The sequence below is a fragment of the Stomoxys calcitrans genome, chromosome 1 (genome assembly GCF_963082655.1).
Source record: "Stomoxys calcitrans chromosome 1, idStoCalc2.1, whole genome shotgun sequence".
In the NCBI taxonomy this organism is placed as follows: domain Eukaryota; kingdom Metazoa; phylum Arthropoda; class Insecta; order Diptera; family Muscidae; genus Stomoxys; species Stomoxys calcitrans.
In genome coordinates this window covers 61283322-61296017 of record NC_081552.1, presented here as the reverse complement: position 1 = coordinate 61296017, position 12696 = coordinate 61283322, and positions in this window count along the sequence as shown.

Sequence of the window (12696 nt, the reverse complement as noted above, 5' to 3'; positions counted from 1 at the left end):
ATGTCCGTCCGTCTGTCCGTCCGTCCGTCCGTCCGTCTGTCTGTCGAAAGCACGCTAACTTCCGAAGGAGTAAAGCTAGCTGCTTGAAATTTTTCACAAATACTTCTTATTAGTGTAGGTCGGTTGGTATTGTAAATGGGCCATATCGGTCCATGTTTTGATATAGCTGCCATATAGACCGATCTTGGGTCTTGACTTCTTGAGCCTCTAGAGTGCGCAATTCATATCCGATTGGAATAAAATTTTGCACGACGTGTTTTGTTATGGTATCCAACAACTGCGCCAAGTATAGTTCAAATCGGTCCATAACCTGCTATAGCTGCCATATAAACCGATCTTGGGTCTTGACTTCTTGAGCCTCTATCGTGCGCAATTCTTATCCGATTGGAATGGATTTTCGCACGACGTATTTTGTTATGATACCCAACAACTGTGCCTAGTATGGTTCAAATCGGTCCATAACCCGATATAGCTGCCATATAAACCGATCTTGGGTCTTGACTTCTTGCGCCTCTAGAGGGCACAATTCTTATCCGATTTGAATGAATTTTTGCACGAAGTATTTCGTTATGATATCCAACAACTGTTCCAAGTATGGTTCAAATCGGTCCATAACCTGATATAGCTGTCATATAAACAGATCTGAGGATTTGACTTCTTGAGCTTTTAGAGGGCGCAATTCCTATCCGATTTGGCTGAAATTTTGCATGACGTATTTTATTTTTACTTTCAACAACTGTGTCAAATAAGGTTCAAATCGGTTCATAACCTGATATAGCTGCCATATAAACCGATCTGGGATCTTGACTTCTTGACCCTTAGAGGTCGCAATTATTATCCGATATGCCTGAAATTTTGTACGACGGATCTTCTCATGACCATCAACAAACGTGTTTATTATGGTCTGAATCGGTCTATAGCCCGATACATATCCCATATAAATCGTTCTCTCTATTTTACTTCGTGAGCCCCAATGGGCCCAATTCTTATACGAGTTGGCGGAAATTTTACACAGGTCTCCAACATATAATTTAATTGTGGTCCGAACCGGACCATATCTTGATATCGTTTTAATAGCAGAGCAACTCTTTTCTTATATCCTTTTTTGCCTAAGAAGAGATGCCGGGAAGAGAACTCGACAAATGCGATCCATGGTGGAGGGTATATAAGATTCGGCCCGGCCGAACTTAGCACGCTTTTACTTGTTACTTGTTTCATATCGGACTTTCCCCCATGCCCTAATTTTCAGAAACCCCAGATCTCGGAGATGGGTGGTGCGATTTACTCGAAATTTTGTGTGCTCTCATATGGTACCCTAAAAATAAAAATTTGGTATCCAAATTTCGGATGGGGTACCTAGGGGGCTGCCCCACCCTAAAACCTACCAAACATTTATTAAGACCAATCACGACAATATGGGACTCAAAAGAAAGGTATTTAGGATAAGAAAATGTATCTGATTTACAATTGTCGGACGAAGTGCTAGGGGGACCACACCAAGCCCCAAAACACCCTTAAATCGGACATATTTACCGACCATGGCAATATGGGACTCAAATGAAAGGTATTTGCGAGTAGAATACGAATCTGATATCCAAATGTGGGACCATGTTTTCGGGGCTCCACCCCTTTCCCAAAACAGGCCCAAACTGGACTTATTTACTGACCATGGGAATATGGGGCTTAAATAAAAGGTATTTGAATGCAGAATACGAATCTGATATCCAAATATGGGACCAAGTGTTTGGGGGGCCGCCTTTCACCAAAAAACATCACCCAAAGGGGACAAATTTACGACCATAGGAATATGGGGCTCAAATGAAGGGTCTTTGGGAGTAAAGCACGAATTTGATATGAATATTTGGGAAAAGTGTCTACGGGGCCACCACAACATCACAAAAATAGTAAGTATTTTCTGACTATTTCATTATGAGGCTCAAATAAGAGGGTTTTTAAAGTAGAACACTAATCAGATATATATTTTCAAGGCCAACTCACTGAGTGGCCTCCCATCCCCCAAATTTTTTAGTTTTTAGGGCCAATACCCCAAACCGGACATATTTGCTGACTGTTGCAATAAGGAGTTTAAATGAGATTAGAAAACGAATTTGATATCCAATTTTGAGGGCAATGGCAACATGGGGTTCAAATAAATGATATATAGATATATGAGAATAGAGCCCGTTGCTGATATATTTCCAGGGCTTAGAATTTGGGAGACCACACCACTCCACAAAACACCCCTAAATCGGGCATATTTACCGACCATGACAATGTGTGGCTAAAATGAAAGGTATTGGGGAGTAGAGCATGAATTGATATCCATTTTTGGGACCAATTTTCTAGGGGTCTACCCCTTTCCTTAAATACCCCACAAACAGTTATTATTTAGTGACTCTCGCAATATGGGGCTCAAATAAAGGTATTTGGGAGTAGAATACGAATTTGATATCCAAATGTAGGACCATGTATTTAGGGCATCACCCCTTTCTCAAAACACCCCAAAGGGAAAAAATTTCCGACCATTCCAATATGTGGCTCAAATGAAAGGTATTTGAGATTAGAAAACGAATTTGATAACCTTTTTTTGGGTCATGTGTTTGGGGGAAGCCTTATTCTGTAAACTTTTCTTAAACATCACTAAATCAGACATCATGAGAATATCGGGCTGAAATGAAGTATTTTAAGAATGGAGTACACCTTACATCCAAACTTAAATTCGTAGACCATTCAAGTAAAGGCACTTATATTGTTAAATTGTTAGTCAAGCGATATACTATTTTCGTAGCATGGTATTTCACAAAAAATCTTTAATTGTCGAAAATAAATATTCCAAGGAAACTTTTGTGCCATATAAAGGAAAAGTAGGCGCAGCGGAGCGGGCCCGGGTCAGCTAGTCTTTTATAAACATTGCAAAATTTGGACTTTAGAAATATGAAATTTGAATGAATAAATTTTTAATTAATATTTTAATACTAGCTGAAGCGGGCCCGCTCCGCTGCGCCTTCTTTTACTTTATATGGAACCAAATTATATTTGAATATTTATTTTCGACAATTAAAGAGCTTTTAGTGAAATACCATGCTACGAAAATAATATATGCATATCGCAAAAGCATAACAATATAAATGCCTTTATCTGAATCCCATCTGATCTTTACTGGTCTATGAATTCGCTCGAAGGGTTTAGGGTCATTAACGTTTGGGTGTTAGAAATACTCCATTATTAAAAGTCTTTATTTCAGTTCGATATTGTCATGATGTCCGATTAGGTGTGTTTTCGGGTGTGAGGTGGTCCCTTAGACTCTTGGCCCAGAAAATAATCGCCATCGTGCTCTTCTTTCAAGTACCATTTACTGAAACCCCATATTGACATTGACATAATCAAAATTGCTCCTGTAGCTTCAATCGCCAAATAAAAAGGGAGTCTAAAACAATAATTAATTTAATAGAAATTTAGTTTAGCGTTTTTAAACGCCCCTACCTTTCTCTTGAACATCGGGAAGCTCGAAAGTTACATTTGGAAAGTTTCATCAAGGATTCTTAACGTATCCTGTACGTAACAGACCTCATATTATTCTTTTTTTACCCCCCACCATAGGATGGGGGTATACTATCTAGTCATTCCGTTTGTAACACCTCGAAATATTCGTCGAAGCCCCCATAAAGTATCTATGTTCTTGATCGTCTCGACGTTCTGAGTTGATCCGGCCATGTCCGCACGTCCGTCCGTCAATCGAAATCACGATAGTGGTCGAACGAGTAAAGCAAGCCGCTTGAAATTTTGCAAATCGGTTCGAACATCAATTCAGATCTAGATATGAAATTTTGCATGTGCTGCTCCGTTATAACTTTCAAGAATTGTGTCAAGTATGATTCGAATCGGTCTATAACCTGATATATCTCCCGATTTGATATCTTGAGCCCTTACAAGTCGCAATTTTTATCCGATTCGGCTGAAATTGAGCATCTAGTGTTTTGGGTGTGGGTTCCCAAGATTCGACCCGTCCGAACTGAGCACGCTTTTTCTTGTTCAGTTTCAGCCCATATGGAGAACACGGCCAAAGAACTTGACAAATTCGATCTATGGTGGAGGGTTATCATGCTTTAACTTGTTACTACTTCTTATGTCAATTACTTCCTATGTCAATTCAATTTAATTTAATTTTGTAATCAGTCTCAAAACCCCAGTCTAAAAGTTTAAGTATGATGCTTTAATACATGTCCTGCAATTTTCCAATTATTTTCCTAAATTTCCAAACATTTTTTACCAAATTTTATATTCACAGAACTGAAGTACTCTTAGCATTTGTAGTACACAAGGACGTATCCATGGTATAAGGAAAACCATTTAGTGTCGATGTTTTTTTTTATTTTTGCCTATAACAATGTTGGTTAGCAAGGGGATATGACCAACAAACCAACCATCTTGAACTTTTAACAAAGCATGGCAACTTGTGCCAAAAAGAAAAAAAATTAAGTAAAATACAATGAAATTTTTTGGGACAATTATCCATAAAATTCCTTCTTTTTCAATAAGTACACAAAAATCAACACAAAACTCTTCCCTCCTTTCACATTCACCCCTACTGTGACCACAATAACCATCATACTTCAGTTGCAGGAAATTTGTTAACATTACCAAGACCTACCATTCTCTTCCTTTGTTATGAAATTCAGAATTGAAGAGGAGAAAAAAAAAACAAGTAAAAGCGTGCTATGTTTGGTCGGGCCGAATCTAATATACCCTCCACCATTGATTGTATTTGTCGAGTTCTTTCCCGGTATCTCTTTTTAGACAAACAAAGAGCAAAAGAAAAGAATTGCTATGCTAATTGAATTGAGTGTTGGAGACCACAGTAGAAGTTTATGTGTAAAATTTCAGCGAAATCGAATAAGACTTGGGCCTTTTAGGGGCTCAATAAGTAAAATAGGGAGCTCGGTTTATAGGGGAGCTGTATCAGGCTGAAGACCGATTCAGACCATATTTGACACGTATATTGAAGGTCATGGGAGAAGCCGTTGTGCAAAATTTCAGCCAAATCGGATAATAATTTCGCCCTCTTGAGGCCCAAGAAGTCAAGATCCCAGATCGGTTTATATGGCAGCTATATCTGGTTATGGACCGATTTGAACCATATTTTGCACAGTTGTTGAAAGTCAAAACAAAACACCTCATGCAAAATTTCAGCCGAATAGGAATTGCGCCTTCTAGTGGGCCAAGAAGTCAAGATCCAATATAGGTTTATATGGCAGACTGTACGAGGCACAGTTTTTGGACGTCATAACGAAACACTGCATGCAAAATTTCAGCCAAATCGGATAGGAATTGCGCCCTCTAGAGGCTCAAAAAGTCAAGACCCCAGATTGGTTTATATGACAGCTAAGTCAAGTTATGAACCGATATGGCCCATTTACAATCCCAACATAATAGTTGAATTCTTCGACAACTTGCATCGGGATGACAGAGGAAATGCAAGGAAGCTTTAAACAAATTGAAAGTACCCTGCACAGCAAAATGTTCATTAAAAGTTAGGTTAGTTTGAAAGGTGCATGTGAATATTAATTCGCCCCATGCCACTATAGATATAAACCTAAGCCAGTAATCGGTTTGCTGTGCCCTCTAAAAACTAAAAGTAACTTTAATTGTTTTCCATACCACTCCCCTAAGTTGTTTCTTGTCTGGTATTGTGTCCCAACCTAAGTACCGGTGTCTTTTAGCCTCGAAAGCTGGCCAATGACATAGAAAATGCTATCACTTGCCGGATCGATTTTGCATAATAGAGCTCGTAGTCCTATGTGTCCCTTTATGATACCAAAAGATAAACTGACCTCTCCATATGACTTTCGCGGTCCTACCGACTATTTCACAGTGTTACATGCGTTCGCCGCTCACGCCCATAAAACGGATTGCATCGACCCAAAGGGCTGTGCGTCAACCAATTTTGTTGACGGTATTCCTCTGGCCTTAACTGTCAAATCGTCTGCCCCTTCATTCCCCCTTACTCCGTTATGGCCCGGCAACCAAACGATGCGGATTGTACCATCCTCAGAGAAGGCGTTAATCTCCTTCGTACACTGCAATGGCCTTTTTACTGTCCATAAAGATGTTCACATTCGACGCCCTCAAGTTAGCACCACGCTACCTCACGCATTTCTTGGTCGCCCATATCTGCGCCTGCAGATATACGCGATCACGAATCACGATCATGAATATGGGCGCCCTGTCCATCGTCATGATCTTCCAGATGGCAACACTAGGGGTCAATCCAAGACTGTGCCGCTGACAGCAGTGCCTCGCACTCAACCTCAAGTATCGTCTCAATTATCCGATCGGAAACCTTTTCCCTTCCTTCCAGGTTTCGTATCGTCGCCTCGATTGTACCGCGATGGTATATGATGCTCCCATCCTCAATCCATTCTCCCATCGCCTTTAGACTCTTGGCCGCAATGGCTGCCTCACACTTAATCTGTATGTCAATGGGTCGGATATCTACAATAGTTACCATTGCCCACGTAGGAGTAGTCGTCATCGCTCCGACTATACTAAGACAACATATTCTCTGAACCTGTAATATGGTCCTAACGTTGCACTTTTTCTCTATAGCAGTCCACCAAACTACTGAGGCGTAAGTATGTATTAGTCTAGTCACGCTCCTGTAGAGCCAGTGGACTATCTTCGTATTCAGGCCCCATTTCGAGCCTTCTCAGTACGCTCTTGAATGTGACACATCCAATTAAGTTTCCTATCCAAGATCACTCCTAAGTATTTGACATTGCCAGGTATCGCAATCGTTTTATTGAGGAATCGTGGTGCGTCAAATTGGCCTGCCTTCGTCTTCCTCGTCAACAGGCATATTTCAGTCTTCTCTGGGTTAACATTGAGACTCCTGTGTCTAGCCCAGTCATATGCCACATGCAAGATAGCTTTGGCCCTTGTGCATAGATGGTTCGGATTCTTACCCTCTAAGAAGTATTATAACATCGTCCGCATTGCGGACGGGTTCAAATCCCTCCTCAGTCAGCGTCCGTAATAGGTTATTTATGGTGGTCACCCAAAGGAGTGGTGATAAAAAGTCACCCTTCGGCGTGCCTTGTGGCACTTCCTCCCTTATATTTGTGCAATGGGACCAGCAATTTATCCACCTGTTCCTTAGCATATGGTTTATCCAGTCTCTATGGACCCGGTCCACCCAATACTAGTCTAAGGATTGGATCAATGTGTCGGTCCGCAAATTGTTTAACGCCTATTTGATGCCAATGCAAACCGCCTATGTGTACGTCTTGGCATCTATTCTTCTATTTTACGCACAACCTCGTGTAGGGCAGTCTCCACCGATCTTCCCTTTACATAGGTATGCTGTTTGTATAGGGTGATTTTATTTAGAGTTATAATAAAGATTTTCAAAAAAAAAAAAAATATAAAGTTCAGAAAAATACATGAAATCCTTATTCGAATCGATAGTACGGTCCATATAATTTAATGTTTGAAGATGTAAATGTTGACTGTGGCTGCGCCTCAAATGGTCCATCCGCTTAGTTCAATTTTGGCATACTCTTTCCAACATTTCGGCTGGTATCTCACAAATAAATGCTTCAATGTTGTCTTCCGTCAATTGAAGTGGGCTATACAGATAACTGTATAAACATGAGCTTTAACATAGTCCCATAAAAGAAATTTAAAGGTGTTAAACTAGGTGGTCAATTGACCGGTCCCGAACGAGAAATAAAATGTGTACCGAACTCGCCTCTCAATAAGTCTATTGTTAAGCGTGCTGTGTGTAATATGGCACCGTCATGTTGAAAACACATGGCATGCAGAGCTTGTCTTGCATGCCATGTGTTTTCAACATGACGGTGCCATATTACACACAGCACGCAAGCGTTGTCCGTTTGTAAGAAGATTCATGGTTAAATTATAGACCAAACTAAAGATGTTTGACAGTCAAACAAAACATGAAACGTTTATGAGCTGTTTAAACCAGTGTTGCCAAAAAGATAATAGCTAAAAAATCACCCTTTATTTTAGGAGCTTTTCTAACAACTTTCGCTTTTTTACGATGTGCTCTGTTGTAAAATCTGCGGAGTTTCTTACCCAATGTTACGAATTTCCCCGATCATCAGGGTTTTTTTGTGGTTTCTTTTCTCGAAGAGGACAACTACCTTCGAAAGACCCCACCAGTGCAGTCGTAATCCTATTGACATTTTCGTCAACGTCTTCTATGCTTGGACAATCTAAACTATTTTGCCGAAGTCTTCTTCCGATCACTCTTCCGAATTATGCTCAGTTGGTTGTCAACTTACAACGGAAGCTTATTGGATTCGGCGCTGGCGGTGCGATTCGATACCTAATGTAGCGATGGTCACAGAAAGAGTGTTTCACGGAGACCATCCAATCCTGAACCTCATCGATTAGATTTTCCGAACACATCGCCAAATCTAATACCTCCTCCCTAATCTTTCTAACAAAAGTGGCTGTGTTACTAATATTATGTGTTGTTAGGTCGTTAGTATTCAAGAACTCTGCCAGGGCTTAGTCCCGTTTATTAGTGTTGGTACTACCCCACGAAATGTGGTAAAAGTTCACAATGCACCCTATTAGCATCTCGTTTTGCTTTCCTCACCAGTCGTTGCAGCTCCGACGTGGGTGGCGGTGTCGGAGAGTCGAAAGGCAGATAAAGTGATGCCAGGTATGCTTCACCGTCTCCTTGTCTCACCACTGTTGCATCCGACGTTGACAACTCTGGCGAAAATATATATTTTAAATGTTTATGACAAATTAATTCGTAACAGTTGAGTGGAACGGACGTGTTTGTCATTTCCATATCTCGGAATTGGTACCTATTATGAAAAATGTTATAGCCTTTCAGAAGTATGCTCAAAATGGATGATTCAAAACACCCAACGGCTGCGGTGGTGGCACCAGACCGTATCATGTTGTCCTCCCCTCCTATACGTGTGGGTGCCTTGGCACCTGTAGTCTAGAGTAATGCTTCAAGCGCACAACCAGACGTCAGACTAACAAATGAGGAAGAAACGGTTAAACCAAAGGGATGCTCAGATCGTCCCCAGCCTTTAAGTAAAGGTAGTGTTTCCAATTCAGATTCAGACAATGAAAGAGTCATCACAGCTTTGGCTTTGCTAAGCTCACAAGCAGACCGAGAAAGCGATCCGGTGCACGACGAAAGAGGAGTATGTACCGGCAATCGGGCGAAATCGCAAGATGCTGTAAGGGATAGAACTAACATTCCAGGCACTTCCACGGAAGATGGAAAAAGAATCAGAGCTCCGCAATGGTGACTTCAGACAGTGTCCTGCGGATGAAGACAAAGTCGGAACACGAACGAAGGAAGCGCGCACGGCCCCTGAGTCTTCATGGGAGGACTGTGACTTCCAAAAGGATGCCACAGCCATCACGGAAGGGAAAGACGGTGGCTGAGAAAGGTAAGGAGCCGCCTTATACGCCGGAGTGGCTAGGAAGGTCAACAAAGGAGAGATCACTTATGCAGTCATCGATATCGGCTGTGCATCCGGCAGGATTCCACCAGATCGTCGGTCCCAGGTGAGGCATTTGGTAAACGAACATGTTTTGAACTCTGAAGGGTTTCCACCCATACAAATGATGAGCTGTGAGCATAGGGGGACACCTTAACGTTTCATTTTGCGTCAGAGGAATGCAGTGATACCGTCAAAAAGCTCGTTGGAAGCTCCTTGTGAGAAAGATAGACATCCTACAGCTTACAAAGGACACGGTCTACATCATTGGTGAGGGCGGTGAAATTACGATGGAACGCATGATGGAAGTCTTATACAAGCAAAACCAAGATTTGGTTGTAGAGAAATGGGAGGAGAAAGGAACTTTCCTTCTGGGGGCATTGATTAAGTCTCCGGGACGAGTTTGGCTTAACGTAAAGGCATATCGTACTACGGGGTAACGCCCGTCTTTTTCGAGATTGGGAAGACTAAGATAGGCAATTTCCTATATTGAGCCATCAGGCGGGGCACAGGCGGGACATTTAATACCGCCTAACGGACAGGGTGCCGACGACGAGGCAATCTCCGACTCTCTCAATATTGGGAAGACAAGAAAAAGCAAAGATCCTAATACTAAAACATCAGGCAGTGCATGGGTGAGAGAACCAACACAGCCTAACGAAAAGGGAGCCGACGACTGAACCATCAACGACTTTCTCGAGATTAGGAAGGTTAGGATGGATAAAGATCCTAATGCTGAAACATCTGGCAGTGCAGTGACAGAGAACTCAATGCCACGCAACGCACAGGGAAGGGAAAGGAAGAAGCCCATTTACTCAAGATTTGGAAGACTAGTATAGGTAATGATCGTAATATTGGAACATCAGGCTGTGCAGAGACGGTAGATTCAATACAGCCTAACGAACTGAGACCCGATGATAGAACCATTACCAACTTTCTCAAGATTTGGAAAACTAGGATAGGCAAAGATCCTAATATAAAAACATCAGGCAGGGCAGTGACGTGAAACTCAATGAAGCCTAAAGAACAGGGAGCAGACGACGAGACCATCACCCACTCCCAAGAAGCCCATCTAATGGAGGACCAATGATTGAAGTCGTCCAGATAGTTCTCCACCGGAATAAGACCGGTACTCACACTCTGATGGAGAAAATCAGAAAGGGCAAGATTAATATTGCTTTAACTCAGAAGCCATAGATGACACGTAACAATGTTTCTGGATTGAATCATACCAACTACCAATTATTCTATGCTAACACTCGTGCTTGGCCGAGGACCTGCGTTATTTGTCATAAAAAGTTAAATTTTATATTTTCCCCAGAATTGTCAACGTCGGATGCAACAGTGGTGAGATAGCGAGATTGTGGATCATACCTGGTATCACTTTATCTGCCTTTCAACTCTCCGACACCGCCATCCACGTCGGAGCTGCAACGGCTGGTGAGGAAAGCGTAACAGACAGGAAACGAGGTACTAATAGGGTGCGATGTGAACTCTCACCCCATTTTGTAGGGTAGTACCAAACTAATAGCAGAGTTCTTGAATACTAACGAACTAATAACACTTAATATGAAATATGCCTGTCCACGAGGAAAACAAAGGTGAGTCAATTTGACGCACCACGTTCCCTCAATAACGATTTCGGTATCTGACAAGGTCAAATAAATACTTAGGAGTGATCTTGGATAAGAAACTTAATTGGAAGTGTCACATTCAGGAGCGTACTGAGAAGGCTGACAGATGTTGGGCACCATGTAGACTAGCCGTAGGCTCGAAATGGAACCTGATTCCGAAGATAGTCTACTGGCTTTACTGGAGCGTGATTAGACCAATACTTATTTACGCCTTAGTGGTTTGGTGGACTGCTATGGAGATGAAGTGCAACGTTAAGACCATACAACAGGTTCAGAGAACATGTTGTCTTAGCATAGGCGGAGCGAGGAGGGCCATGTCCACTAGGGCTCTGGAGACTATTCAAGATATCCGACCCATTGACAAACATATTAAGTGTGAGGCAGCCACTGCGGCTATGAGTCTGAAGCCGTTGAGAGAATGGATTGAGTATGGGAGCACCTCATACCATCGCGGTATAATCTAGGCGCCAATAGGAAACCTGGAAGGAGAGGAGGAGGTTTCCGATCGGATATCTGAGACGACACTTGAGGTTGAGTGCGTGGCACTGCTGCCCGCGGCACAGTCTTGGATTGACGGAACCCTAGTGTTGACGTCTGGAAGATCATGTTACACGGATGGATGAAAGCTAGAGGACAGAGTGGGCTTGGGGGTTTACATTGAGAACGCAGGGATTGAGATCTGTGTTAGACTGCCTGACCATAAAACGATCCTGCAGGCGGAAATCCGTTCGATCAAGGAATGCGTGACTGTAAAATGGCCATAAGGGCAATAGCAACCAGGGCGCCAAGATCACGAACAGTCTTGCAGTGTAAGAAGGAGATTAACGCCTTCTCTGAGGATGGTACATCGTTTGATTGCCGGGCCCTAACGGAGTGAGGGGGAAGTAAAGGGCAGACAATTTGGCAGTGAAGGCCAGAGAACTGCTGTCGATAAACTTGGTTAACCCGAAGCCTTTCGGGTCGACGCAGTCCGATTAAAGGGCGTGGACGATAAATAGTCGATAGAATGGCGAAAATCCTATGGGTTGATCCTGATCGTGACAGGACGAAGCTATTATTGAAAGGAAGTTAGAAGGAGGTCAGTATAACTTTTGGTATCATAACGGGACACATAGGACTACGAGCTCACTTATGCAAAATCCGTGCGGCAAGTGATATCATGTGTTCATATGGGGAAGATGATGAAACATTGGAGCATTTCCTATATCATTGAACTGTTTTCGATTACTCGCTTAGGTGTATTTCCATAGTGGCATGGGGCGGATTAATATCCGCACCCTCTTTTGAACCTAACCTAACCTATAACAAATAACGCAGGTCCTCGGCCGAGTGTAAGTGTTAGCATAGAATAATTTGTAGTTGATATGGTTATGTCTAAAAACTTTGGCCCATGGCTCCTGAATTAAGGCAATATGAACTCTTGCCCTTGCTGATTTTCTCCATCAGAGCGTTCGTAGCTATTTCGCTCCGGTGGAGGTTGATCTGGATAATCTTAGTCATTGGTCTTCCAGTTAATGGGCATTAAAAGCTAAAAAAAAGATTTTCATGAGCATTTCTAAACAGGGATC